Source organism: Stomoxys calcitrans, chromosome 3 (assembly GCF_963082655.1).
Source record: "Stomoxys calcitrans chromosome 3, idStoCalc2.1, whole genome shotgun sequence".
In the NCBI taxonomy this organism is placed as follows: Eukaryota; Metazoa; Arthropoda; class Insecta; order Diptera; family Muscidae; genus Stomoxys; species Stomoxys calcitrans.
Genome location: NC_081554.1, coordinates 114170567 through 114196103, shown reverse-complemented (window position 1 = coordinate 114196103; position 25537 = coordinate 114170567).

Below are 25537 nucleotides of genomic sequence, written 5' to 3'. Positions count from 1 at the left end.
GACCGAGTTGAAGGAGTGAGCGACGAATGCACATGCAACATTATGGAACAGCGAAACGGCCGGTAGGACGACGAAAATCCAATTGGGGTATCCAGATCGTGAGAAGACGAGGCTATTACTGAAAGGAAGCATTGGTATGATAACGGGACACATAGGGCTACGAGCTCACTTATGTAAAATTGGTGCGGCAAGTGATAGCATATGTAGGGCATGCGGGGAAGACAATGAGACGTTGGAGCATTTCTTTTGTCATTGCTCGGCTTTTGCGTACAACAGATACCGGCACTTAGGTGGAGACAGAATACCAGACATAAATCAACTTTGGGGAGTGGTATTGAAAACAATTAAGGATTTTGTAAGTAGCACAGAATTACTAACTTAAAATTTTCTTTTAAGAGTTTACTTTATAGTTTTTAGAGCGCACAACAAGCCGATTACTGGCTTAGGTGTATGTCCATAGTGGCATGGGGCGGATTAATATCATCACCCTCTTTTCAACCTAACCTAACCTAAATAAAATAACAAGAAGATAAAACGAACCATTGAAACCAATAAAACAGAAATGATGCCGAAAATGATGTCAAGCGTTGCCACTAAAATTTCTTTTTGCCATTTTCCTCACTTTAAACAGAGTACTACTTTTTCACCTATTTTCCTCCAGCGCTTCGCCGACGTTTTTTTATATGGAGTTTGACAGCATTCGGCCTGAAAAGCTTAACAGAGTAAAAATAAATAATAAACACAGCATATAACATCTTAGACGTTGACCGTCTGGAATATTTCTGCAGATAAATTGAAATAATTTAAATGTGAGGAACTGTAGTACCACAGTGCACTTAGATCGGATGTGGTAGTGCCATTATTCCAAACGCCAGTTAAATCCAAAAAAAAAAAAGTTTTGTTAACGGCTAAAGAGCGCACAACAAGCCGATTACTGGCTTAGGTGCATATCTATAGTGGCATAGGGCAGATTGATATCTGCACCCTATTTTCAACGTAATCTTACCTAACCGTAAGGCTAAAGACGTTTAATTGGAATATCGGACTATTGGAGTCTATATCTATCTATAATTATTGTTCGACTAAAACTGATTGTCAGCTACACAGGTTAATAAATGGTAATTTTGTGATTAAATTGGCCTATATGGCACCTATGTCGAACTTAAATGTATATTGATTTGAAATTGTATATTGATTTCACCATTTGTGAGTTCAAGTCCTTAAATCGAGGCATCGATCTTCATGGCAGAGAAGTTTGCAAATTGTCACTTTATCTTTTTTTTAAGGCTGTATATAATTGCAAATGTCGGAAGAACAGACGGAAGGACGAGTAGAAACACGGATATGGCACAGATTTCCAGAATTTAGTGACGATAAGGAATATTAAAGGATTGAAATCGATATTTCGAAATTCTGAAACGGAATTCCCAACTTTATGCTATGGTGGTGGGAATGAAAAAGGAAAGCCTGACAACGATAGTAATTCGCTTACTCTTCTGTATACCACATCCATACAACCTGTTGTCCTTTGCTCCGCTACACCCTTGAAATGTTGTTTTTTTTTTTTTTAACAGAATGAATTAAATTAGGTTTTTTTTTTAATTTTCTCAAAATCATTTCATAAAGTTTTTATATCGGACATAACATTAAAAAATACTTACAGATCCTTCCTGTCTAAACTTCAACCCAAATTTAGGCGTGAGATATTCACTCTGCTTCCCAAGACCTTTTACTGAATTCCTACAATATAATGTCCCTATCGGCCCACATGTTCGCTTAGGCTTTTTTCGGTTGGCATGTCCTCAAAACTCTTGGCTCCAAGTAATGATATTCAATCTACATTAAAGGACTTTAAAAAAATTCGTATTATTATCGGGTGGTCGACATGCTTTGTTCAGGTTTTTTAGGCAACCCAATAATAATTTTATTTTTTAGCTGTTTTATTAGTTTTAGTTTAAAGCAGTGTGCTGATCAAATACCATTTCAATAATTTTACGAGAGCTGATACAAGAGTGCATTGATGAACTCACTGTGAAAAACAGGTTTAACCCTATCATGTCCGAATTAAAATGGGCGTGGCAAAAAGTTTTTTGAGTAGACAAATGATAGCCTTAATATCAACTGAAAAAAATTTTCGATGTCCTGGTAAAAAAGCTACAGAATGTTGCGCATATGCAACATTGGGCAATGGCGTTTAGTTTATATACGAGTTGTTTTTTTTTTTGCTGATTATGTATTTTATTATTTCAATTTATGTATGGTAGAATACAAAACAATTTTTTTGAGTATTGGAGCACAAATGCATATTGAATTTGCTGAATTTATAGCTTGGAAACCCAGGACGTCATCTGCCCCTTTTTCCCCATTCGTATGGATTTTGCAGGCTCTTCACCAGTACATTATGGGTACTATGGGAAGCTACCGTAGCGCAGAATTTAGCATCCGCCTATTATGCTGAACGCCTGAGTTCGAATCCTGGCGAGAACATTACAGAACAAGTGAAAGCTGATCGAATCTTATGTACCCGCCACATTGCATCGCATTTGACACGTTCTTTGAATGACTTTTATCAATATACAGGAGATACGTCTACCGATAGAGATCGACAGTATTTGTCATGACTTTAAGAAGTCATAAAAAATACCACGCTTAAAAGTTCAGTTAAATAATTGCGTCGCATAGAGGCTCTAGAAGTCAAACCGTGCGACCGGTTTATATGGGAGCTAAATCAGGTTATAAACCAATTTAGACCTTATTTGGCACGCCTGTTGGAAGTATAAGCAAATCGTTGCGTGCAAAAATCGAGCCAAATCGTATAAAAATTGCGCACTCTAGACACTGAAGAAGTTAAGATCCGATATCGGTTTATATGGCAGCTGGTTTTGACCATTCTTAGCATAGTAATGGGATGTCAAAACAAAACACCTCATGCAAAATTTCAGTCAAATCGGATAAGAAGGGCTCAAGAAGTTTTAATTTTTCGTAAGATTTTATATTTTGAAAATTACCTCAATTGACAAATGTTGCATATGCGTAACACTACATTCACAAAATTATTGCATTTGCCTAAGTGAGTCTGTAAAGGAATGCCACTCTTACCTAACATAACCTAAATAATAATTTCACTCCGGGTTTTTTTCTAAATTACTCATTTACTTCTCCTTATTATGTATTGAACTTGGATTTAGGATGAATTAATTATATTCATATTTTTAACACTTTTATAAAACAACGTTGTTTTTTTCAAAACGAATTTGTCAACTTCGATCTCGGGATAATAGCTACTAACTGAACACGTGCACAGCTTTCTACCAAATTATAAGCTGTAAGCTTAAATACCACATGAGACTATATATTTGAGAAAGAATCAAAGAAAATATGTAAATAGCGGTACTTAGACGCTCACACACCCCGAGAAAAGTTGATACCAAACGTGCTAATTTCAGTACCATACGGTATAGTACAATACCGGATAGTATGGATGAAACATAAAATGATTAGTACCGTTTGGTACTAGCCTTATTACCGAACTGGTATTGGTCTTAATACTAATCTGTTATTGGTTTTAGCACCAAACCGTTATTGGTTTTAGTACCAAACCGTTATAGATTATTTCACCTTCAAACGAAATCAAAAAAAAAGAACCATTGAAAATAAAAAAATCGGCAGAGCCCGGCCGGGATTCGAACCTGGGCACACGGAACAATAGCGAGAGCCGTTGCCGATGTCTAGCGTTCAATGCCATCAATACAACTTCCAACAGATGCACACAATCATGTGCACCATGGAAGTAGTGTAATTGTCGCAGAAAAAATTCTGTCATTACACGAAAACACATGCATAGGGAAAAAGTACAACAAATAGACAGGATTGTCGAGCGTGGTTAGTGTGGTAATTGTATCATAGAGGCGTTTTTTGCAATAAATACGATTCAAATACAACATACCAAAGCACGGCCCTTGAAGCCATCACACCTAATATGGTTGAAAAAGTCTTCTAACCAAAGACGAAACGCGTCCCATAGTGGTTGGTGTGTATTGCTATCTCTGGTTTTCCTTTTCCATATGCAAAGAACATCTCCGATCATGGATCTCGTCACGAAAGAGAAACAAACGAAAGTAGTTATAATTTTATTTTATTTCGATTATTTATGTTAATAATTACAAAAAATTATTTAGATTCCGCAATTGATTGCATATCCATTGATTTCCAGAAGTGGTTTTCATATGAACACAGCATCGTTTTCCACATAAGAGACCATCATGTTTTTGATGTAGAATGTCCTAAGAATTTGTACTATATCAATTTTCACCGCTGTCGAGCATTTGAACAGGTTTTAAGCACTCAAATTGTATTAAAACAATTTATTTATTTGTTTAACAAAACTTGTATAATGGCATCAATATTTTAAGAACAAAGCTCAACGACTCTTTGCCAATTACGCAAACAAAATAATACCAGGCGGTATTGGTAAAGTACCGTCTTTTTTCCATCAGTGTAAACACAATGTTGCATATACGCAACATCTGGCATGAGAGGTTTAATGAATTCAGTTCGCTTAAAGCTGCACTCCGTGAAGGTCGTCAAAAAACGGTCGTTGTACCAAAAAACATTGTTGATATGCGTGAACTTATAATGCAAGGCATAGAAGCAGCCTTGGGCATTTCTTCCACCAGCATACATTAGATATTGCATAAACACCTTGCCTTAAAAAAAGTTTTTTTCTCGTTGAATTCCACACAATTTGACAATCGATGAAAAAAAATCGAAAAAAAAAAATTGGATCGCGTTGCTTCAAAATATGTTTATAAGACATATAAACATATATATATGCGCATGAGTACGAAACAAAAAAACAATCGACTGTGTAGGTCTTCAAAGTCGAGCCAAATACAAAGAATGTTGTTCGAGGAAGAAGCACTACGAAGCAAATGGTCGCCTCCCAGCTAACAACATTTTCCGATTTCGGTGCGACAATTGGAAGGATCATCCGATATTGGATCCAATGTCTTACCGACATCATAACTAACAACGAGAGAAGTGATTGTCATGCTGTCGGATCGACACGGCTGAGTATTTACGGCCATATCGGATCAAAATTCCGGGGGAATTCGGATGGGAAATTTTAATTCGTACCGAATTGGGACCAAATTCGTAGACGATTTCGACCCAATTCGTTAACGGATGTCTTACAAGCGACCAACTGGCGTGGCTAGACCAAAAATTAATTCAAGAAAATTAGAAGTGTGTTTTTTATCGCTACATAAAATGTATTTTCATTGTAATAATTTTAAATTAAACAAATTTGTTGTGAACAATTTTGCGCTGAAATAGTGTAATGCAGAAAAATGCCGGGGATAAATGCCAGACGCAACAAATTGGAGGACAATGTACAATGTAAACATAGTATTTTTAAATACATATTACTAATATATATATTGACTTGGACGCTGAGGATAGCAAATGTGGATCCAGATTTCTTGGTATTCCAGTAAAAATGCTAAGATTGATATTTATTGCGATTTATTTCAAATATGTATGTATATATTGTTTATAATTCTCTTTTTATATATATTATACCTGCTCAACCTGCTTTACATTAAAAATTCATTCAATTTATGTTTTCTGATGATTCTCGTTGCAGTTGCTGATCATTTTCTGCATTAACCAATTCCTTTCCTCATCGTTGTAACAAATGGTATCAACAAATCCAAACATTCAATTACGACAAACACTAAGTTAAAACAAATATATTATACAATAGCATTGCCTTTCCTTTATCTGTTGATGCCTGTATTAGATGAGACGTATATTAATGGTTCCAAAGATAATATAAAAAGCCTCATCCGAATCTTAGACAATCAAAAATTAGGGCTACGAATCTGTAATTTTAAGCTCAAAGCTTACCTAAACAAATTTATGAATTTCGATACATTTTCGAAGAATCTGCTGCTGATATTGTCTGTATGTCTGAATCCTGGTTCAAAATATCTATTCCTGATTCATTAGTATGACTTAATGGATATAATTTATTTCGATCCGATAGAACTACTCATGGTGGTGGTGTAGCCATCTTGCAAAATTTCAAGTCAATCGTGCGGAGAAGATCGCATTGAGCACATTTTCACAGAAGCCACTCTGAATGGCAATAAACTATTTTTGGGATGCATATACAGGCCCAATCAACATGTCGAATATAATGAATCAGTAGCGCTTATTGTATCTTATTCTGATATTATAGTTTCTGGAGATTTAAACTATAACTAACTTTAGCCAAATAGTTTCGAATCATCGCTACATCCCGTCCGAGTATACCAACGCATTATACCAACACCTGCAATACTTTATTAAACCTATTCATAATTTTTTTTAAAGTTTTTCGCCTGTAAGGGCGAGATCATTAAATTTTACAATTTTTGTTTGTTTCTCTTTCGAGCAAATGGAAAAGGAAAGTCAAAGATAGCAACACACATCAACCACTATGGGACGCTTTTCGTCTTTGGTTAGAAGACTTTTCAACCATATTAGGTGTTATGGTTTCAAAGGCCGTGCGTTGGTGTTGTATTTGATTCGTTTTAATAGCGAAAGCGCACCTATGATACAATTATCACATTAACCAAGCTCGATAACCCTGCTTATTAGCTGCACTTTTCCCAATGCATGTATTCTATTCATGATAATGCTGATAAAGAATTGCTCTACGACTAATTGTCGGTTCCGTGTTTTTCAAAACATGACCTAATTTTCATGATTTATGAATCTGATATGCGTATGAAGGTATCTACCGAGAAATATTATGACTTTAAACATATTAATACACTTCCGTTAGAATTGGATATCTCGAATATGGACTGGAACGAGATATATTAGGAAACATCTGGAGACGATCAGCTCGCTTGTTTATAAAACAAATTATCTTTGATTTTTGATACACATGTTCAACTACGTGAATTTAGCACCAAGAGGAGGCTATCATGGTTCAACGATAACATTAAATGACTTAAACAGAGACAGACTATATGCAATATAGGCAACATTATATAGGCAACATTACAAGATACATATATTCATCCCATGAGAAATATAAAGCAGCAAGAAAGCACGTGACGAAATAAATTCAACGAGCAAAATCTATTTTCTAGGAAAGAGATTAAGATCGGCAGCTAATTCACAAAAGAAATGGCAAATTATTCGGGAGATCGGTGTAGGAAAATCCCAAAATCAAACACTCTATACTGGAATTGATTTTGACGCACTGAATCATGCCCAACGCTTATTGTTTGGCCGTCATTCAGGATTCAGAGCTAATCACAGATGTATCACAGCACTAATGGATGTATCAGAAAATATCAAAAATAATATTGACTCCGGAGATATTGCATTTCTAGTTCTGTTGATCACTCGAAGACCTTTGATTGCGTAAATCATGCTATACTCTGTTCAAAGCTGAGGAAACTGTTTCACGTTTCTGAGACTTCCGTTCGACTGATCCATTCATGCCTGAATCTCAGAACCTTATCTGTTTACTGCAATCAAATTTTCTCCATTGCACGGTTTCTCAAAAGGGGTGCTCCTCAATGCTCGATTCTTGGACTCCTTCTTTTCTCTATGTACATACAGGATCTCCAGACTCATATAACACACTCTGATTTCCATGTTTATGCTGATGACGTCCAGATTGCTTTATGTTCAGGTTTGGGTGAACAACAATGAACAACAAAAAGACAAAATGTCTTATAATAAGTAAATTAAAATTCGATCAAACTCGATTGTATTGAATTTAATCCTAAACCCTTCGAAGACAAAATGTCTTATAATAAACAATTTAAAACTCGATCAGTCACTAATTGATCATGGCATCGTATTGAATAACCGAAAAGATGTTAAAAATCTTGGACTAATTTTCAATGATCGCCTTACACGGCACGACCACATAAAAACCGCTACAGGGAAAATGTTTGGAATGCTCAGAATACTCTTTGGAAGTCAATCTTCTATATCTTTACATATCAAAGCGCTATTAGCAAAAACATACCTAGTTCCGCAATTACTGTATGGATGCGAAATATTTGCATCTTGTGGCAAAAAAGTCATCATCGATTAAATGTGGCTTACAATGCCATCCTAAGATACGTTTACTGCCTGCGACGGCAAGAAAGCACACCTCAGTATTCAAAAAAAAACTATACGGAGTTACTTTGATAATCTTTTAAAAATCAAAATTCTTACATTTCTTCACAATCTCATATATACTATGCAGCCGAGGTATCAGTTTGATTACTTACAATTCGCTCAGTCCAACAGAGGAAAAAAAATGATCATACCACGGCACCGCGCCAAGATTTCTGAATGGCATTTTTTCATACACTCTATAAAACTTTGGAATCAATTACCAACCAGCACCCAACTCAAAGGCAATACTGTAACATTCAAAAGCACATTTTACAGAATGTTTCAACAGATATAGTGTGACCTCAATGTTTCGACAGATATAGTGTAACCTCAATTTTTCATGCTTGTTAACTTAGATGATCTAATATTTTCCTTTAATTGTTCTTCGTCACATACTCCTGTTTAAAGTATTAATTGTATCTGTACTTCCAACTACATAAATAGATTAATGCTCTTGAAACAAATTTGTAAACAAAAATATAAGAGAACCAAACAAAACATTTCTCCAACACGCCGTACAGAATTCGTTACCATTTCGTTCTTAAATGTCGGAAGAGAAAAAGTAAATTCCCTCAGACTTGTCTAACCAATTTCTTTCCGGATTGGTTAAGAATTGTCGTATGTTTTGTCCGACTATGTGCAGACATGTCGAACATCAGACAAAGTCAGATCATATTGTTAGTTTGGTTGTTTCTTCGGCTAAACTGGTCATGAGGCAACTGCTTCGCTTGAGCAACGTTGGAGGTCAATTCTGAAGTCTTGATTTCAAGCCAGCGCTTTTTTGACCAATCAAAACTCCGAATTGATGCGTCATCTGCCGTACAGCCCTGACATGGTACCCAATGTCTTCGTTTTATTCCCGCACATTGAGATAGAAATGGGTCGTCAATGATTTTCGTCGCCAGAAAATGCTGTTGAAGCGTTCAACAACCATGTTTTGGAGGTGTCTCACTCGGAGTTTAAAAGTGCTGAGACAATTGGGTTGAGCGCATGCGAAGTGTATAAATAACTGAATAACAATAAAACCATTTTTGATCATAAATACTTGTATTTTCATTATTAGGCCAGAAATTTTTATAGCAGTCCTAGTATAGTCCAACCAGATGTAATTTGGATATAGTTACCATATGCATCGATCTCCTAATTAGGCCTCTTGAGCAGATTTCGCCAAAAATTTAGTACAGAAAGCGATTGTATATTCCCCATCTTCCACACCAATGTCTGAATCTGGCTATGCTTCGATAAAGCTGCCATTGATTTCCCATTTTTCCCTGATTTCCACGAAATTGGAAAATTTTGTTGTATTCTCTTTTCGTTCGTGCTGAGTGTGTTCTTAGTTCTAAATACTTATGTGCAAAACAGACCGACAATCTGATTCAACTTCTTGAGCGCACACTCTTTGCCCGAAACAAGAACTTCAGGTTCGAACTCAACTCTTGAAGACCTTTCCTTTGAGTACCGTATTATCATATCATATTATCCACCGGACCAGGGCTGCGGAGTCGCTGCCAAAGTAGTAGTAGACAAAGTGGTAAAAAAATTTCAATAGAAGAAATTAGGTTAGGTTATTTATTAAAGTTCGTATATGAAACTCGTGTTTTGTTTCTCTTTTGTATACATCATAATTGGAAAATGCATTCCATTAAAATATTGAAAACTACATTAAATAATAAAACTGGAGGCCACCGCAGCGCAGAGGTTAGCATGGCCGCCTATGATGCTGAATGCCCGGGTTCGTATCCTGGCGAGAACATCAGAAACAAGTCGGTTTCTTACGTAAAATAAAAGTGATCGCCAAACCTCTTATTCTAACTAAGTGTTGGTTAGTGTTAGTGATCTATCTCACATGTACATACTCGGTTTGTAGTAAAAGTAGTAATTGTTGATGCATAAATAGGAAAGTATTCGTATATAAATATAAATAAATATACTTCTAAAATATATAAAAAATGTATGTTTCTTTCATAACAAGCTATTGCAATGACTCTGTACGAAGTAATAACGATTGTAAAAGAACGTGTTGTGCTTTTGGCCTTGCAATTACAACAACATTATTGTGATACAAGTGGAAGATGCTGGCAAAGCCTTTTGGAAAGTTGTGCTTATTTAACTTAACTTAACCAAAGGAACCCATAAAGAATAAAATGTGTTTCTTTCATAACAAGCTATTGCAATGACTCTGTACGAAGTAATAACGATTGTAAAAGAACGTGTTGTGCTTTTGGCCTTGCAATTACAACAACATTATTGTGATACAAGTGGAAGATGCTGGCAAAGCCTTTTGGAAAGTTGTGCTTATTTAACTTAACTTAACCAAAGGAACCCATAAAGAATAAAATGTGGTAGCCTTGTCAATGGAGGCCACCGTGGCGCATAAATTAGCATGTCCGCCTATGACGACGAACACCTGGGTACAAATCCCGGCGTGAACATCAACAAAATTTTCAGCTGTGGTTATCTCCTTACTAATGCTGGCTACATTTGTAAGCTATCCGGTCATGTTAAAACTTCTCTACAAAGTGGTGTCGCTAAGCGGCACGCCGTTCGAACTCGACAAAAAAGGAGGCCCCTTATCGTTGAGCTTAAACCTTAATCGGACTGCACTCATTGAAATGAGAGATGTATCTCCTGTTCCTTAATGGAATGTTCATGAGAAGTAGTAGTAGCCTTGTCAAACCACCGAAAGGAACGATTATCGGAAATTTTCCAAAAAAAAAAAAACGTTGTAGCAGCCTTTACAATTTATAAGGGCAAACCGGCTCGTTTATCACAAAATTGAGTCATTCAATGCATGTGAGCTCCAATAATAAAATAAACACAGCCAAAGAAAAAAAAAAAAACAAACAAAAGCGTGCTAATTTCGGCCGGGCCGAATCTTATATACCCTCCACAATAGATCGCATTTGTCAATTTTATTGCCCGGCATCTCTTTATAAGCAAACAAGGGATAATGGGTAATAATTGCTATGGTATTGGAGCTATGTCAGGTTATACTTTGCTTGGATGTTAAAGACAATAGTAGATCCCATTGTGCAGAATTTCAACCAAATAGGCTAAAATTTCGCCCTAGAGAGACTTAGCAATCAAAATGAAGAGAAGCTTTAAGTGGGAGTTCTATCTAGTTATGAACAGATTCAGAGCATATTTGGCATAGAAGAAGTCAGCTAAATCGGATTAGAATTAAGCCCTAGACGCTCAAAAAGTATAATCAGGAGATCGGTTTATATGGGATCTATATCAGGTTTTAGACCGATTCGAACCATACTTAATACATTCATTAAATGTCATAAAAGACATCAAAGAACTGTGCCTTCTAGAGGGTCAAGAAGTCAAATCGGAAGTTCGGTTTATATGGGAGCTATATCAGGTTTTGGGCCGATTCAGACCATATTCGACGCGTACATTAGAGGGCATAGAAGAAATTATTGCGAAAAATGTCAGCTAAATCGGAAAAGAATGAGCCCTCTAGAGGCTCAAAAAGTAAAATCGGCAGATCCGTTTATATGGGAGCTATATCAGGTTTCAGACCGATTTGAATCATTCTTGATACAGCAATTAAATGTCATAGAAGACGTCATAGTACAAAATTTCAGCCAAATCGGATAAGAATTGCGCCTTCTAAAGGTTCAAGATGATTAATTGGGAGGTCGGTTTATATGAGAGCTATATCAGGTGTTGGGCCGATTCAAACTACAATATATTCGGCACGTATATTAGATGGCACAGAAGAAGTCACTGTGAAAAATGTCAGCTAAATCGGATAAGAATTCACCCTCTAGAGGCTCAAGAACCAAATCGGGAGGTCGGTTTATATGGGAGCTATATCTAAATATGAACCGATGTGACACTAATAGGAAGTATTTATACTAAAGTTCAAGCGCCTAACTTTACTGCTTCAAACGTTAGCGTGCTTTCCACAGATAGACAGAGAAACCGATAGACGGGAGGACATCACTAGATCGACTTAAATGTCAAGACGATCAAGAATATATATACTTTGTGGGATCTTAGATCAATATTTCGAGGTGTTACAAACGGAATAACGAAGTTAGTATACCCCCATCCTATGGTGGAGGGTATAAAAAAATAAATCTTAGCAATAGTGCATCATAACATTTATATTGGAGTGTGACAAAAAAAGCAATCTTCAAAACATCTCAACTGGTGTGAACGGTTGAGATGTTTTTCAAACCAACATTAGCAAATCGAGTGAATGTATACACATCATTACACACATTATCGTTTTAAACAATTAAAATTAAAAAATAAAACATTTTTTTGTTATGATGCACTATTTACCACACCACGCCGTGGTGTGGTAAATAATAATGCCTTTGGAAATTGGAGTTTTAGGATCAGCTAAATGAATGTCAGGCAATTCCCCCACCATATGTAGATCTACTGTTCTGGACGGAATCCGGTAGGATTCCAACAGATCGTCGGTCTTACGTGAGGCATTTGGTAAACAATCGGGTTATCGAACATGTATTGAAGTCTGAAGGCAGTCCACCCATATGTATTATGAGCTGTGAGTTTAGAGGGAACATCTTAACGCTGCGCTTTGCGTCAGCGTATTGTATTGATACCGTCAAAATGCTCGTTGGATGTATCCACACTCTCTGGGGCGTAAAGCTCGACCTTATGAGAAAGATGGACATCCCACAGTTTAGAAAGGTGAAGGTCTTCATCAAGGATGTGGGCGGCGAAATCGCGACAGAACGCATGATGAAAGTCTTAAAGAAGCACAACCAAAATTTGGCCATGGAGAAGTGGCAGGTTTTCCACAGGGAGGAGAAGGAGAAATGAACTCTCCTTGTGGTGGGCATTGATCAAGTCTCCGTGACAAGTTTGGCGCACTGCTGGGGCCATGGCCGCCTTTTTCAATATTGGGAAGACAAGGATAGGCAAATATCCTCATATTGAGCCATCAGGCGGTGCAGAGTGGCGGGAACCCAATAACGGAAAGGGCAGTGCAGGAATGGTATACTCAATACAGCCTAACGAAAAGTGACCAATTATTCTATGCTAATACTGGTACTCGGCCGAGGACCTGCGATATTTGTCATAAAAATTTAAATTATGCATTTTCCTGTAATGGCGCTTGCAGGTTGAAATTTTTCTTTTTGAAATAGGTCGTTATTTTGAATTTGAATATGATTTTCAGATTCAACGCCATCTTCATGTGGATATGAGTAGGATTGGCTAATAGTATTTATCATATAGTTGACGTTTTTCCCCTCATTTGTTTTTTTGGATTTTTCCAGAAATTGGAAGGAAAACGTTATCCAAGAACGTTACCGAGGTTTAATACTGGTAGCAAACTTTGGACTCCTTCATTTGGTTTTCTAAAGCTATCGTGGTAAATCGCGAGTGTAAAAGTTCAATTTAGTAACTTGGTGAAAGTTTTTTTTTTAAAGTGAATTGACGTTTTTTTTTATCCACATTGGTTTTTATTTTTTTTTGTGTTGCTTACGAACAAGACACTTGGTGAGTTTTTTTTTGTTCTCGTTTCACTCTCTCGTTATGAGAACAATTTTTTCGTTTCTTTCTTTTTTTTTTTCCGATCAGTGCCTCCTATTAAAAATTCCTACCATTTTTGGACCATTGGGTCCCATAGAAGAGCTTTGGAGGCTTTCCTCAGGGCTGCCTAAGCCCACAGGATTTTTTGCCTTTTTCTTGCCACCTTTATGAGGTAATACCTTCCCTAACATAATCAAATAAAAGGCTCCCTTTTGATAGCAAAAAAAAAAAAAAAATTCAATTTTTACATAGGTTTCTACATATTGTATAGCACTGGTGTGTTGGTGTGATTTTTCTAATAAGTTTTAAAACGGAAAAAAAGTGAACAAGAAATATTGCAAAATTTGCCAAAAAAAAAAAAGAAAGGGAAAAAATCTGAAAACATAGAATTTAAATAATTAGAGTTGTGAGAGAAAAATTTTGTTGGCAATTCTTGTCCTTTTTTTTCTCCTATTTTTTTTATTTCATAAGGTTTTTTTTTCATTAGTTTTTGCCGAAATTTTGTTCATTTCATTCCCTTCCATAAGGTGTTATTTTACCTGCAATTTATTGTTGCGCAAAATTCTAAAAGCATAGCAAAGATTTGCGAAAACATTTTTTTTTTTGGCATGATTACAGTGATCCCGTTTGTTTGTTGCCAAAGAGCACAGGTTGATACACAATCAACATTACATTTGTATAGCTATACTTTTTGTCAAGACTGTTATTTACAGACCATGTTGACTAAAGTTCATAATGTTGCAGAAACAATGTGTTCTTGTGCTTTGCGTTTATAAGTATGCGTGGTGTTTATAAACATCGTTGGAAACAAACCATGTTGCGATATATTTCTCTCGCAACATGTCGCTATGAGTACTGATCATTTTAAACCATTACAACGCAACAATTTCTCTCGCAGCACAATGTTTAATTACATGCAAGATCTTCGATCAACATAAAACAAAAAGAGCGGACAAACACGAAAGCAACATTTCTCTCTCGCAACTTTAGGCATTCAATCACCTTTTGGACACAGCACCATTTCAGCCATCCCAGCAACATTTCTCAAGCTGTCGTCAACATTGATACTCTCCTAGATCCAGTTCTGAGAAAGGCCTTTCAACGATGGACCCGATTATAAAGAAGAGAACAAAGTAAGTCATTGATCTTTTCTATGTTGCTTTGATATCATTATTTTTTTTTTTGTGATAAAAACAAATGCTGCTGATCTAGTAGAAGGGTGATCAATTTTGCATTACATTTATTTTTTTTTTTTTTTTTACTGCCGGTTTGTTCAAGTTTTGAATTTTTTTTATTCATTTTCAAAAAAAAAACGAAAAGAAAAACACAAGGCAAAAATTTAAAAATAACTAAAAAGGAAAATAAGATTATTAATACAGAAAATAAAACAATTTTTTTTATATAACAATTTTGCTAAAAATTACCACACACCAGTCCGGGGATAAAACTAAAAATACGAGTGTACTTTTATTTAGTTTTTTTTTCTCTACACTTGCGTATTTACTTTTTTTCTCTCATGTATGCAAATAAGGATCAGTACCATACCTTGCATGAACAGGTTGATTTTCATTATTATTTTTATTTCTTTACTACATTAATATTAATTTTTTTTCTTAATTTGCTTTAAGTTTGTTTTATATCTTTTTCTTTATTTCTTTTGTTTTTCAATTATATACTTTGAATTTCTAAATTGTCCTAAAAAGTTCGTATTTTTATGATTTCTTTTGTAAATAAAATCAATATGAATTGTGCTTAAATTTTAAATATTTCTGGTTGATTTCAAACATTTAGCAGTAGGGCTTGCTGGTGTGGGCTTGGGATCATAATGACAACCCTTCTCTTATGGACGTATTTTCGCATTATGATCATGGTTGGGTGGGCATCTCTGGCAACAGAACATCATGTTGCTATAAACCATTTGCTGTCTAAACTATCTTCCTCTTTCTTCGCTGTATCTGTCCGCTACTTTTGTATCTGTTGGTTTCTTTCTTTTGCTGTCCAGCCAAGAGATACGCACAGCACACAAAATAGTCTGATGCACGCAATACTGAATGTATTTGTGAGTAACAATGAGCGGAAATAACTATAGTGGAGTTTCTAACCCCCCCATTCCGACGAGCAATAAGGCCGGTGGAAAGCGTGCATTGCCTCCACAAGTTAGCTACCACCATCTTCCGACTTCTTTAAATGTTATATGTTACATTATAAATATAAATGGCGCCCAACGTGGGGCCCGAATGGGTTAATATATCCTTAATTCCACCTTTTTTTTATCCTTTATGAAAAACTGATATAACTCCTTCGGCTCCTTTCAAAATCTTCATTTTTTCCTTTCTTTTGCTTTTACTTTTCTCTATAACTTTTACTTCCTATAGTACCCCTTTATAAGTCAGATTTCGCTGATGGTCAAGAACTTTAATCCATTCTCGACTACTTATAAAGAATGCTATACTAAACCATACTCTCTGTTTGTGTTAAAGTTCGGTTCATTGTCGATTGGATTGCAGTGTCTGGATAATTCTTTAAGCTAGACCTGACCACGGCCCAGAGCGGGTTAACATTCTCAGCCTAACATTTATTTGTGTGAATGTTTGGAGTTTAAGTCTCTAAACCACCAAATATTTTTTTTTTTCTTTTTCCATACTGTCCTTTATGTTTCCTTTTCGTGATATCAAATGGTAACCACTTGCAAGCCTCTGCAGTAAGAAATCAAACAGAAATAAATGATAAATTGAATTTTTGGTAGTCCGGAATTTTTTTTTTTTTTTTTTTTTTTTGTTTTTTTTTAACTTTATCTCTAATCTAAATTTATTCAAAATAAAATATATTTATTTTCTACAATTAAAATTCTCTTTATTATTTTTTTTTATTCACAACTAAATCCTAAAACTTCCTTTTCAATTTCGTTGAATTTCTTTTTTTGAAATTATTTTTGTATTTTATTTTATTTTTATTCATTTGTCTATTTATTAATTTTTTTTTTAAATAATAATAATTTAATTGACCTTAAGCCCTTATGTAAATTTTTATTTTTCATTAGCTTTTGTCCAACATAACAATTTTTTTTCCGTTTTGGGAATTTATCTGTTGTTATTAAATTTTAATAATTCTTTCCAAACGGTTCTTGACTTATTTTTTATAAGAGGATATCGTCCCCCATACAGTAAAAAAAAAAAAGGAAAAAAAAGAAAATGTCGCTCAACTTAAGTAGGGAAAATATCGTCACAGATGCTGAAGGCGAAGCTCGTCCTGTTTGCAATGCATGTGCCAGTTTAATAACGTCTGAGTTGCAATTCCAACTTGCTTCTTGCGGTCATACATTTCACAAAACTTGTCTCGCCAGTTGTGCAAAAATGAGGCCATATTGTCCGGTCTGTAATGCTAGATTACACGGTGATGGTCAGGGTGTAGGTTCAGCAGGGGTTAAGACTCGATCACAGAAGAAGAATACGGGTAATCAGGCTTCGAACGAACAAGGCAATGAACAGGCTTCTACTAGCGCGGCTGTTGGAAACGGTGGTGCTGCTACAGATAGTTCCACCGCTGTAAATCCTGATGCACTTAAGGAAATGGTAACATCGGTTGTTTCAGCACAGCAGTCTCAACTGTTTTCCTCTCTTAGCGACCAAATGTCCAAATTGATTCAAACCAATATAGAAGTCAGTCTTTCTCGTTTAAATTTAAATGCAAGGCCAAATACACCTTCTACTAGTCATGTGCATCCCCAGTATACACCTCCCTCTCAAGGTCGAATCGTTCCACCACCACGGATGCAAACTTTGCCAGCTGTTGAGAATCAGACGTTCCAACAAATCTTCGGTCTTTCTTTGGGTAGCAGTGATCCTAATAACGTTCAGAATCCTATTAATTCAGGCCCCATGAATTCAGCTGCAACCGGTGCTGCCTTTACCCACTCATCGCTATCAGACCTGGCGTCTCGTCCAGATAAGGTGTTGCACATAATAGCGAATTGGCGATTGAAATTTTCCGGAAATTTTAACAGTCTGTCCGTTGAAAGTTTTATATACAGGGTTGAAGCCCTCACCATTCAAACTCTTCAGGGCGATTACGATTTACTGTGCCGAAATGCCAGCTCTCTTTTTGAGGGTAAAGCAGCAGATTGGTTTTGGCGGTACCATAGATCCGTTTCCAGTGTCTCTTGGCGTGATCTTTGTAGGGCCCTCAGACAGCAGTACGGCGATTCCCGGACTGATGTGGACATCAGGGAATTAATTAGAGATCGGAAACAGAAGAATGGCGAGAATTTTGACAGCTTCTTTGAGTCAGTAGTTGAGCTAACTGATCGTCTGAAACAGCCTCTGAGTGATGACACATTAGTTGAGATTTTAAGACGGAATCTACTTCCGGAGATTCAACACGAAATTCTAAATGTGAGAATTCATTCGATTCAGGGACTTAGGGATATCTGTCGAAGGCGGGAATTTTTTATGCAGGACATTCGACGAAAGCACGGTTCGTCCTTTTCCAAGCCGACCACTATGCCGAGAAGGATATCGGAGCTAGGTAATGACTGTGTTGAGGATAATTTTAGCACACAATTTGAGGAAGAAGGGGAGGCAGTTTCTGCAATAAGTCTATGCTGTTGGAATTGTCAGAAACCAGGACACAGATATCAGGATTGTTTAGCGGACAGGACAATCTTTTGTTATGGTTGCGGAACCCCTGACACATACAAGCCAAGTTGCAAGAAGTGCAATTCAAAAAACGGTCGACCGAGTGCACTGAAGAGTGCACAGAGACAAACCGAACTCGACTAGATGTACTTAAAAGAACAAATGAAACTAAAAGCGATTATTCACTAACAGGAAGTGACAAAATTGTAACAGGAAGTGACAAAATTGTAACAGGAAGTGACGATTCCTTAACCGAATGTGACAGTAATTTAACCGAATGTGACAATGCTTTGCCAGGACATGATGTTTTAAGACAGGATAATATGCCTCGAGGATTAGATCCTTTTAAGCCATTCCATGTACGACTCCAGGAATATGAGGAAGCTAGAGAGAGAATCTTCGGGGAATCCCCTAAGACTAGTAGATCAACAGCCCGAATGCGCTCTTTTTGGAAGAAAGTACGAGGTTTTAAGAAGAAATTTATTTGCTCAGTGTTAAATAAACCGTGTGACGTCAGGCCGTATGCTGAGGTTTTACTTTTTGGAAAAAAAATTTTAGGTCTTTTGGATACTGGTGCATCATTGAGCTGCATTGGAGCTAAGGCAGCAGAGGAGTATTTAGCTTCTGGCCAACCATTTAAGAAATTGAAGTCATCAGTCAAAACTGCTGATGGAAGTGGTCAACAGGTTGTAGGATTTGTGGATAGTTCCATTATTTTCAAGGGTGTAGAAAAACCGATTACGATTTTTATAGTTCCAAGCCTCGATAAAGATTTGTTCCTAGGGGTTGATTTTTGGGAATTATTTGATCTTATGCCACCGGGTCTAGTAAACGTTGATTGTTCCTCTGATACTCAGTCTTGGATTTCGGAAATTGCACCTCAAATTTCACTATCGGACGTGCAGAGAATGAAGTTGGATCAAGTAATCAGCTTGTTTCCTTCATTTGCCAAGGAGGGATTAGGGCGAACTAATGTCTTAGAACACGTTATTGATACAGGCACTGCGAAACCCATTAAACAGCGTCATTTCCCTGTCTCTCCAGCAGTGGAAAAATTGATTTATGACGAGCTAGACAGGATGCTCGAGTTAGGAGTTATTGAGGAATCCAATAGCGCGTGGTCTTCGCCAGTAGTTCTTCATCGGAAGCCTGGAAAGAACAGACTTTGCTTGGACAGCCGCAAGCTAAATTCGGTCACAGTTGGAGATGCGTATCCGCTACCGCATATAGATGGTATCCTCAGCAGGTTACCGAAAGCCGAATTCATAACAGCTTTAGATCTTAAAGATGCTTTTTGGCAGATCCCTTTAGATCTGCAATCTAGAGAAAAGACAGCTTTTACTGTTCCTGGGAGACCACTTTATCATTACACTGTGATGCCCTTTGGGCTTTGTAATGCTCCCCAGACCATGTCCAGGTTAATGGATAAGGTCATTCCGCCGTCTCTCAGGACAGAAGTTTTTATATATCTTGATGATTTGCTAATTATATCTGACACTTTTGAAAAGCATCTTGAAGTTCTTAAGCTGGTAGCGCGGAAATTGAAAGAATCTGGTTTGACGATTAACGTTGGAAAAAGCAATTTTTGTGTCTCTGAGGTAAAATATCTTGGTCATTTGGTTGGTGACGGGGTTATTCGAACGGATCCCGATAAAGTGTCTGCAATTACCGACTTTCCAGAACCGCGATCCGTTAAACAAGTTCGAAGATTTCTCGGAATGACAGGGTGGTACCGAAAATTTATCAGGGACTACGCTTCTATTGCCACGCCTTTAACAGATTTAACTAAAACAAAGCAAAAATTTGTCTGGACTAATGAAGCTCAAATAGCTTTTGATGCTCTTAAGACCCATCTATGCACTGCTCCAGTTTTACATAGCCCAGATTTCACAAAACCATTTTTTATTCATTGTGACGCTAGTAAGACTGGTATAGGAGGAGTTTTGGTTCAGAAAGATGCGGAGGGTGAAGAGGTTCCTATCGCCTTTATGTCGAAGAAGCTCAATCAAGCCCAACGCAACTATTCGGTTACCGAACAGGAATGCTTGGCAGCAATGCTGAGTATTAAAAAATTTAGGGCTTATGTGGAAGGACATGAGTTCACAGTTATCACCGACCATGCGTCTTTGAAGTGGCTCATTTCCCAAACAGATTTAAGCACTCGCTTAGCTAGATGGGCCTTAAAGTTGCAAGGATTTAAATTTAAAATTGAACATCGGCGTGGTAGTCTTAATGTGGTTCCTGACACACTTTCTAGGGCCAATACTGACGACATGTCCGCTCTAGGTCCGAATTGTCTGTCCGCATTGGAAGGAGACTGTGGGATTTTCGTAGATCTCAAATCTACACATTTTCAATCGGACGAGTACCGACAACGACTTGACAAAATCGGGAAAAATTTAGATAAAATGCCCGACTTAAAAATAATAGACGGATACCTATACAGACGGACAGAGCATGCTTCTGGTGAACAACTTCATGATGACTTATCATGGAAATTATGGATTCCTCGAGAGATGGTTCCTGAAGTGTTAAGGCGAGCTCATGATGATCCATTGTCATCCCATGGCGGTATAAACAAGACGTTGTTCAAAATAAGGAAATATTATTTCTGGCCGAGTTTAGCAGTTGATGTCAAGGACTACGTGAATAATTGTGAGATGTGTAAAACTACAAAACATCCTAACCAGACATTGCGGCCACCAATGGGTAAAACATCCGAAACTAATAGATTTTTCCAGAAAATATATATCGACTTTTTAGGTCCTTACCCGCGATCCCGATCTGGCTTCATTGGCATATTTATAGCCCTAGACCATTTTAGTAAGTTTCCATTTTTGAAGCCAGTAAAAAAATTTACAACAGATGTTGTTGTTAAATATTTAGAAACTGATTTGTTTCATATATTTGGTGTTCCGGAGGTGATAGTTTCCGATAACGGTTCCCAGTTTCGTGCCAATCAATTTAAAGAATTTTTAAACCGCTATGGTGTCAACCATTTGTTTACAGCCATTCATGCCCCTCAAGCAAACGCCTCGGAGAGGGTTAATAGATCCGTGTTGGCGGCTATAAAATCATATGTGAGGCCTGATCAGAAGAACTGGGACGAATTGCTCAGTGGTATCGGTTGCGCCCTTAGATCAACTGTTCATTCTGCCATAGGAACTTCGCCATATTATCTTGCTTTCGGTCAAAACATGATCACAAACGGTTCCACTTACCCGTTGTTGCGGCAGTTAGAAATGTTGGAGGATAGGGCCGTGAAATTTAATAGGAATGATTCCCTTGCCATTATGAGCAATAAAGCAAGGATTTTGATGGATAAACAATTCGAAAGAAATCAAAAGACCTACAATCTTCGTTCTAGAAATGTATCCTATGATGTTGGCCAAGAAGTTTACCGGCGAAATTTTAAACAGAGCAGCTTCGAGCAGGGATATAACTCCAAGTTAGGTCCAACTTTCCTGAAGGCACGGGTTCGACGGAAACTGGGCAATTGCAATTATGAGTTAGAAGACTTACAGGGCAAACTTTTAGGTACGTATCACGCCAAGGACATACGTCAATAGTTATAGTTCACCTCGCAAGCGGTATCAGCTTTGGTGGTGAGAATTTCCACCCCAAAGCCTGATTTTGTTGGGGGGGAATTGTAATGGCGCTTGCAGGTTGAAATTTTTCTTTTTGAAATAGGTCGTTATTTTGAATTTGAATATGATTTTCTGATTCAACGCCATCTTCATGTGGATATGAGTAGGATTGGCTAATAGTATTTATCATATAGTTGACGTTTTTCCCCTCATTTGTTTTTTTGGATTTTTCCAGAAATTGGAAGGAAAACGTTATCCAAGAACGTTACCGAGGTTTAATACTGGTAGCAAACTTTGGACTCCTTCATTTGGTTTTCTAAAGCTATCGTGGTAAATCGCGAGTGTAAAAGTTCAATTTAGTAACTTGGTGAAAGTTTTTTTTTTAAAGTGAATTGACGTTTTTTTTTATCCACATTGGTTTTTATTTTTTTTGTGTTGCTTACGAACAAGACACTTGGTGAGTTTTTTTTTGTTCTCGTTTCACTCTCTCGTTATGAGAACAATTTTTTCGTTTCTTTCTTTTTTTTTTTCCGATCAGTGCCTCCTATTAAAAATTCCTACCATTTTTGGACCATTGGGTCCCATAGAAGAGCTTTGGAGGCTTTCCTCAGGGCTGCCTAAGCCCACAGGATTTTTTGCCTTTTTCTTGCCACCTTTATGAGGTAATACCTTCCCTAACATAATCAAATAAAAGGCTCCCTTTTGATAGCAAAAAAAAAAAAAAAATTCAATTTTTACATAGGTTTCTACATATTGTATAGCACTGGTGTGTTGGTGTGATTTTTCTAATAAGTTTTAAAACGGAAACAAAGTGAACAAGAAATATTGCAAAATTTGCCAAAAAAAAAAAAGAAAGGGAAAAAATCTGAAAACATAGAATTTAAATAATTAGAGTTGTGAGAGAAAAATTTTGTTGGCAATTCTTGTCCTTTTTTTTCTCCTATTTTTTTTATTTCATAAGGTTTTTTTTTCATTAGTTTTTGCCGAAATTTTGTTCATTTCATTCCCTTCCATAAGGTGTTATTTTACCTGCAATTTATTGTTGCGCAAAATTCTAAAAGCATAGCAAAGATTTGCGAAAACATTTTTTTTTTTGGCATGATTACAGTGATCCCGTTTGTTTGTTGCCAAAGAGCACAGGTTGATACACAATCAACATTACATTTGTATAGCTATACTTTTTGTCAAGACTGTTATTTACAGACCATGTTGACTAAAGTTCATAATGTTGCAGAAACAATGTGTTCTTGTGCTTTGCGTTTATAAGTATGCGTGGTGTTTATAAACATCGTTGGAAACAAACCATGTTGCGATATATTTCTCTCGCAACATGTCGCTATGAGTACTGATCATTTTAAACCATTACAACGCAACAATTTCTCTCGCAACACAATGTTTAATTACATGCAAGATCTTCGATCAACATAAAACAAAAAGAGCGGACAAACACGAAAGCAACATTTCTCTCTCGCAACTTTAGGCATTCAATCACCTTTTGGACACAGCACCATTTCAGCCATCCCAGCAACATTTCTCAAGCTGTCGTCAACATTGATACTCTCCTAGATCCAGTTCTGAGAAAGGCCTTTCAACGATGGACCCGATTATAAAGAAGAGAACAAAGTAAGTCATTGATCTTTTCTATGTTGCTTTGATATCATTATTTTTTTTTTTGTGATAAAAACAAATGCTGCTGATCTAGTAGAAGGGTGATCAATTTTGCATTACATTTATTTTTTTTTTTTTTTTTACTGCCGGTTTGTTCAAGTTTTGAATTTTTTTTATTCATTTTCAAAAAAAAAACGAAAAGAAAAACACAAGGCAAAAATTTAAAAATAACTAAAAAGGAAAATAAGATTATTAATACAGAAAATAAAACAATTTTTTTTATATAACAATTTTGCTAAAAATTACCACACACCAGTCCGGGGATAAAACTAAAAATACGAGTGTACTTTTATTTAGTTTTTTTTTCTCTACACTTGCGTATTTACTTTTTTTCTCTCATGTATGCAAATAAGGATCAGTACCATACCTTGCATGAACAGGTTGATTTTCATTATTATTTTTATTTCTTTACTACATTAATATTAATTTTTTTTCTTAATTTGCTTTAAGTTTGTTTTATATCTTTTTCTTTATTTCTTTTGTTTTTCAATTATATACTTTGAATTTCTAAATTGTCCTAAAAAGTTCGTATTTTTATGATTTCTTTTGTAAATAAAATCAATATGAATTGTGCTTAAATTTTAAATATTTCTGGTTGATTTCAAACATTTAGCAGTAGGGCTTGCTGGTGTGGGCTTGGGATCATAATGACAACCCTTCTCTTATGGACGTATTTTCGCATTATGATCATGGTTGGGTGGGCATCTCTGGCAACAGAACATCATGTTGCTATAAACCATTTGCTGTCTAAACTATCTTCCTCTTTCTTCGCTGTATCTGTCCGCTACTTTTGTATCTGTTGGTTTCTTTCTTTTGCTGTCCAGCCAAGAGATACGCACAGCACACAAAATAGTCTGATGCACGCAATACTGAATGTATTTGTGAGTAACAATGAGCGGAAATAACTATAGTGGAGTTTCTAACCCCCCCATTCCGACGAGCAATAAGGCCGGTGGAAAGCGTGCATTGCCTCCACAAGTTAGCTACCACCATCTTCCGACTTCTTTAAATGTTATATGTTACATTCCCCAGAGTTGTCAACGTCGGATACAACAGTGATGAGACAAGGAGACGGTGGAGCATACCTGGCATCACTTTATCTGACTTTCGATTGTCTGACACAATAACCTAGGTGGTCCATACCACTATGGACATACACCTAAGCCAGTAATCAGGTTGTTGCGTCCTCTATAAACTATAAAGTAACCTCTAAAAAGAAAATTTTAAGTTAGGAATCGTTAATTGTTTTCAATACCACTCCCCTAAGTTGGTTCATGTATGGTATTGTGTCTCCACCTAAGTGTCGGTATCTGTTAGGCGCGAAAGCCGGGCAATGACAAAGGAAATGCTCCAACGTCTCATCATCTTCCCCGCATGCCCTACACATGCTATCACTTGCCGCACCGATTTTACATAAGTGAGCTCGTAGTCCTATGTGTCCCGTTATAATACCAATAGCTATACTGACCTCCTTCTTGCTTCCTTTCAGTAATTGCTTCGTCTTCCCAGGATCTGGAATTCCCCATAGGATTTTCACCGTCCTACCGACCGTTTCGCTGTTCCACAATGTTGCATGCGCATTCGTCGCCCATCCCTTAACTCGGACGGCGTCGAACCGAAAGGCCGGCGTCGGAGCTGCAACGGTTGGTGAGGAAAGCAAAACGGACAAGAAATGAGGTACTAGTAGGGTGCGTTGGGATGGTAACAACATTTATCAGCGGGCCAAGCCCTGGCAGAATTCGTGAAAACTAATTACCTAATAACACTGCTACCTTTGTTAATAAGATTAGGGAGATTTTAGATGTGACGATATGGCCGGAAGATCTAGTCGATGAGGTTCAGGATTGAAGGGTTTTCATGAGACAGTCCTTCCCAGACCATCGCTAAATTAGGTTTAGAATAGCACGGCCAGTACCAAAAACGATAAGTTTCCGTAATGAAAAGCAACTGGCCAAA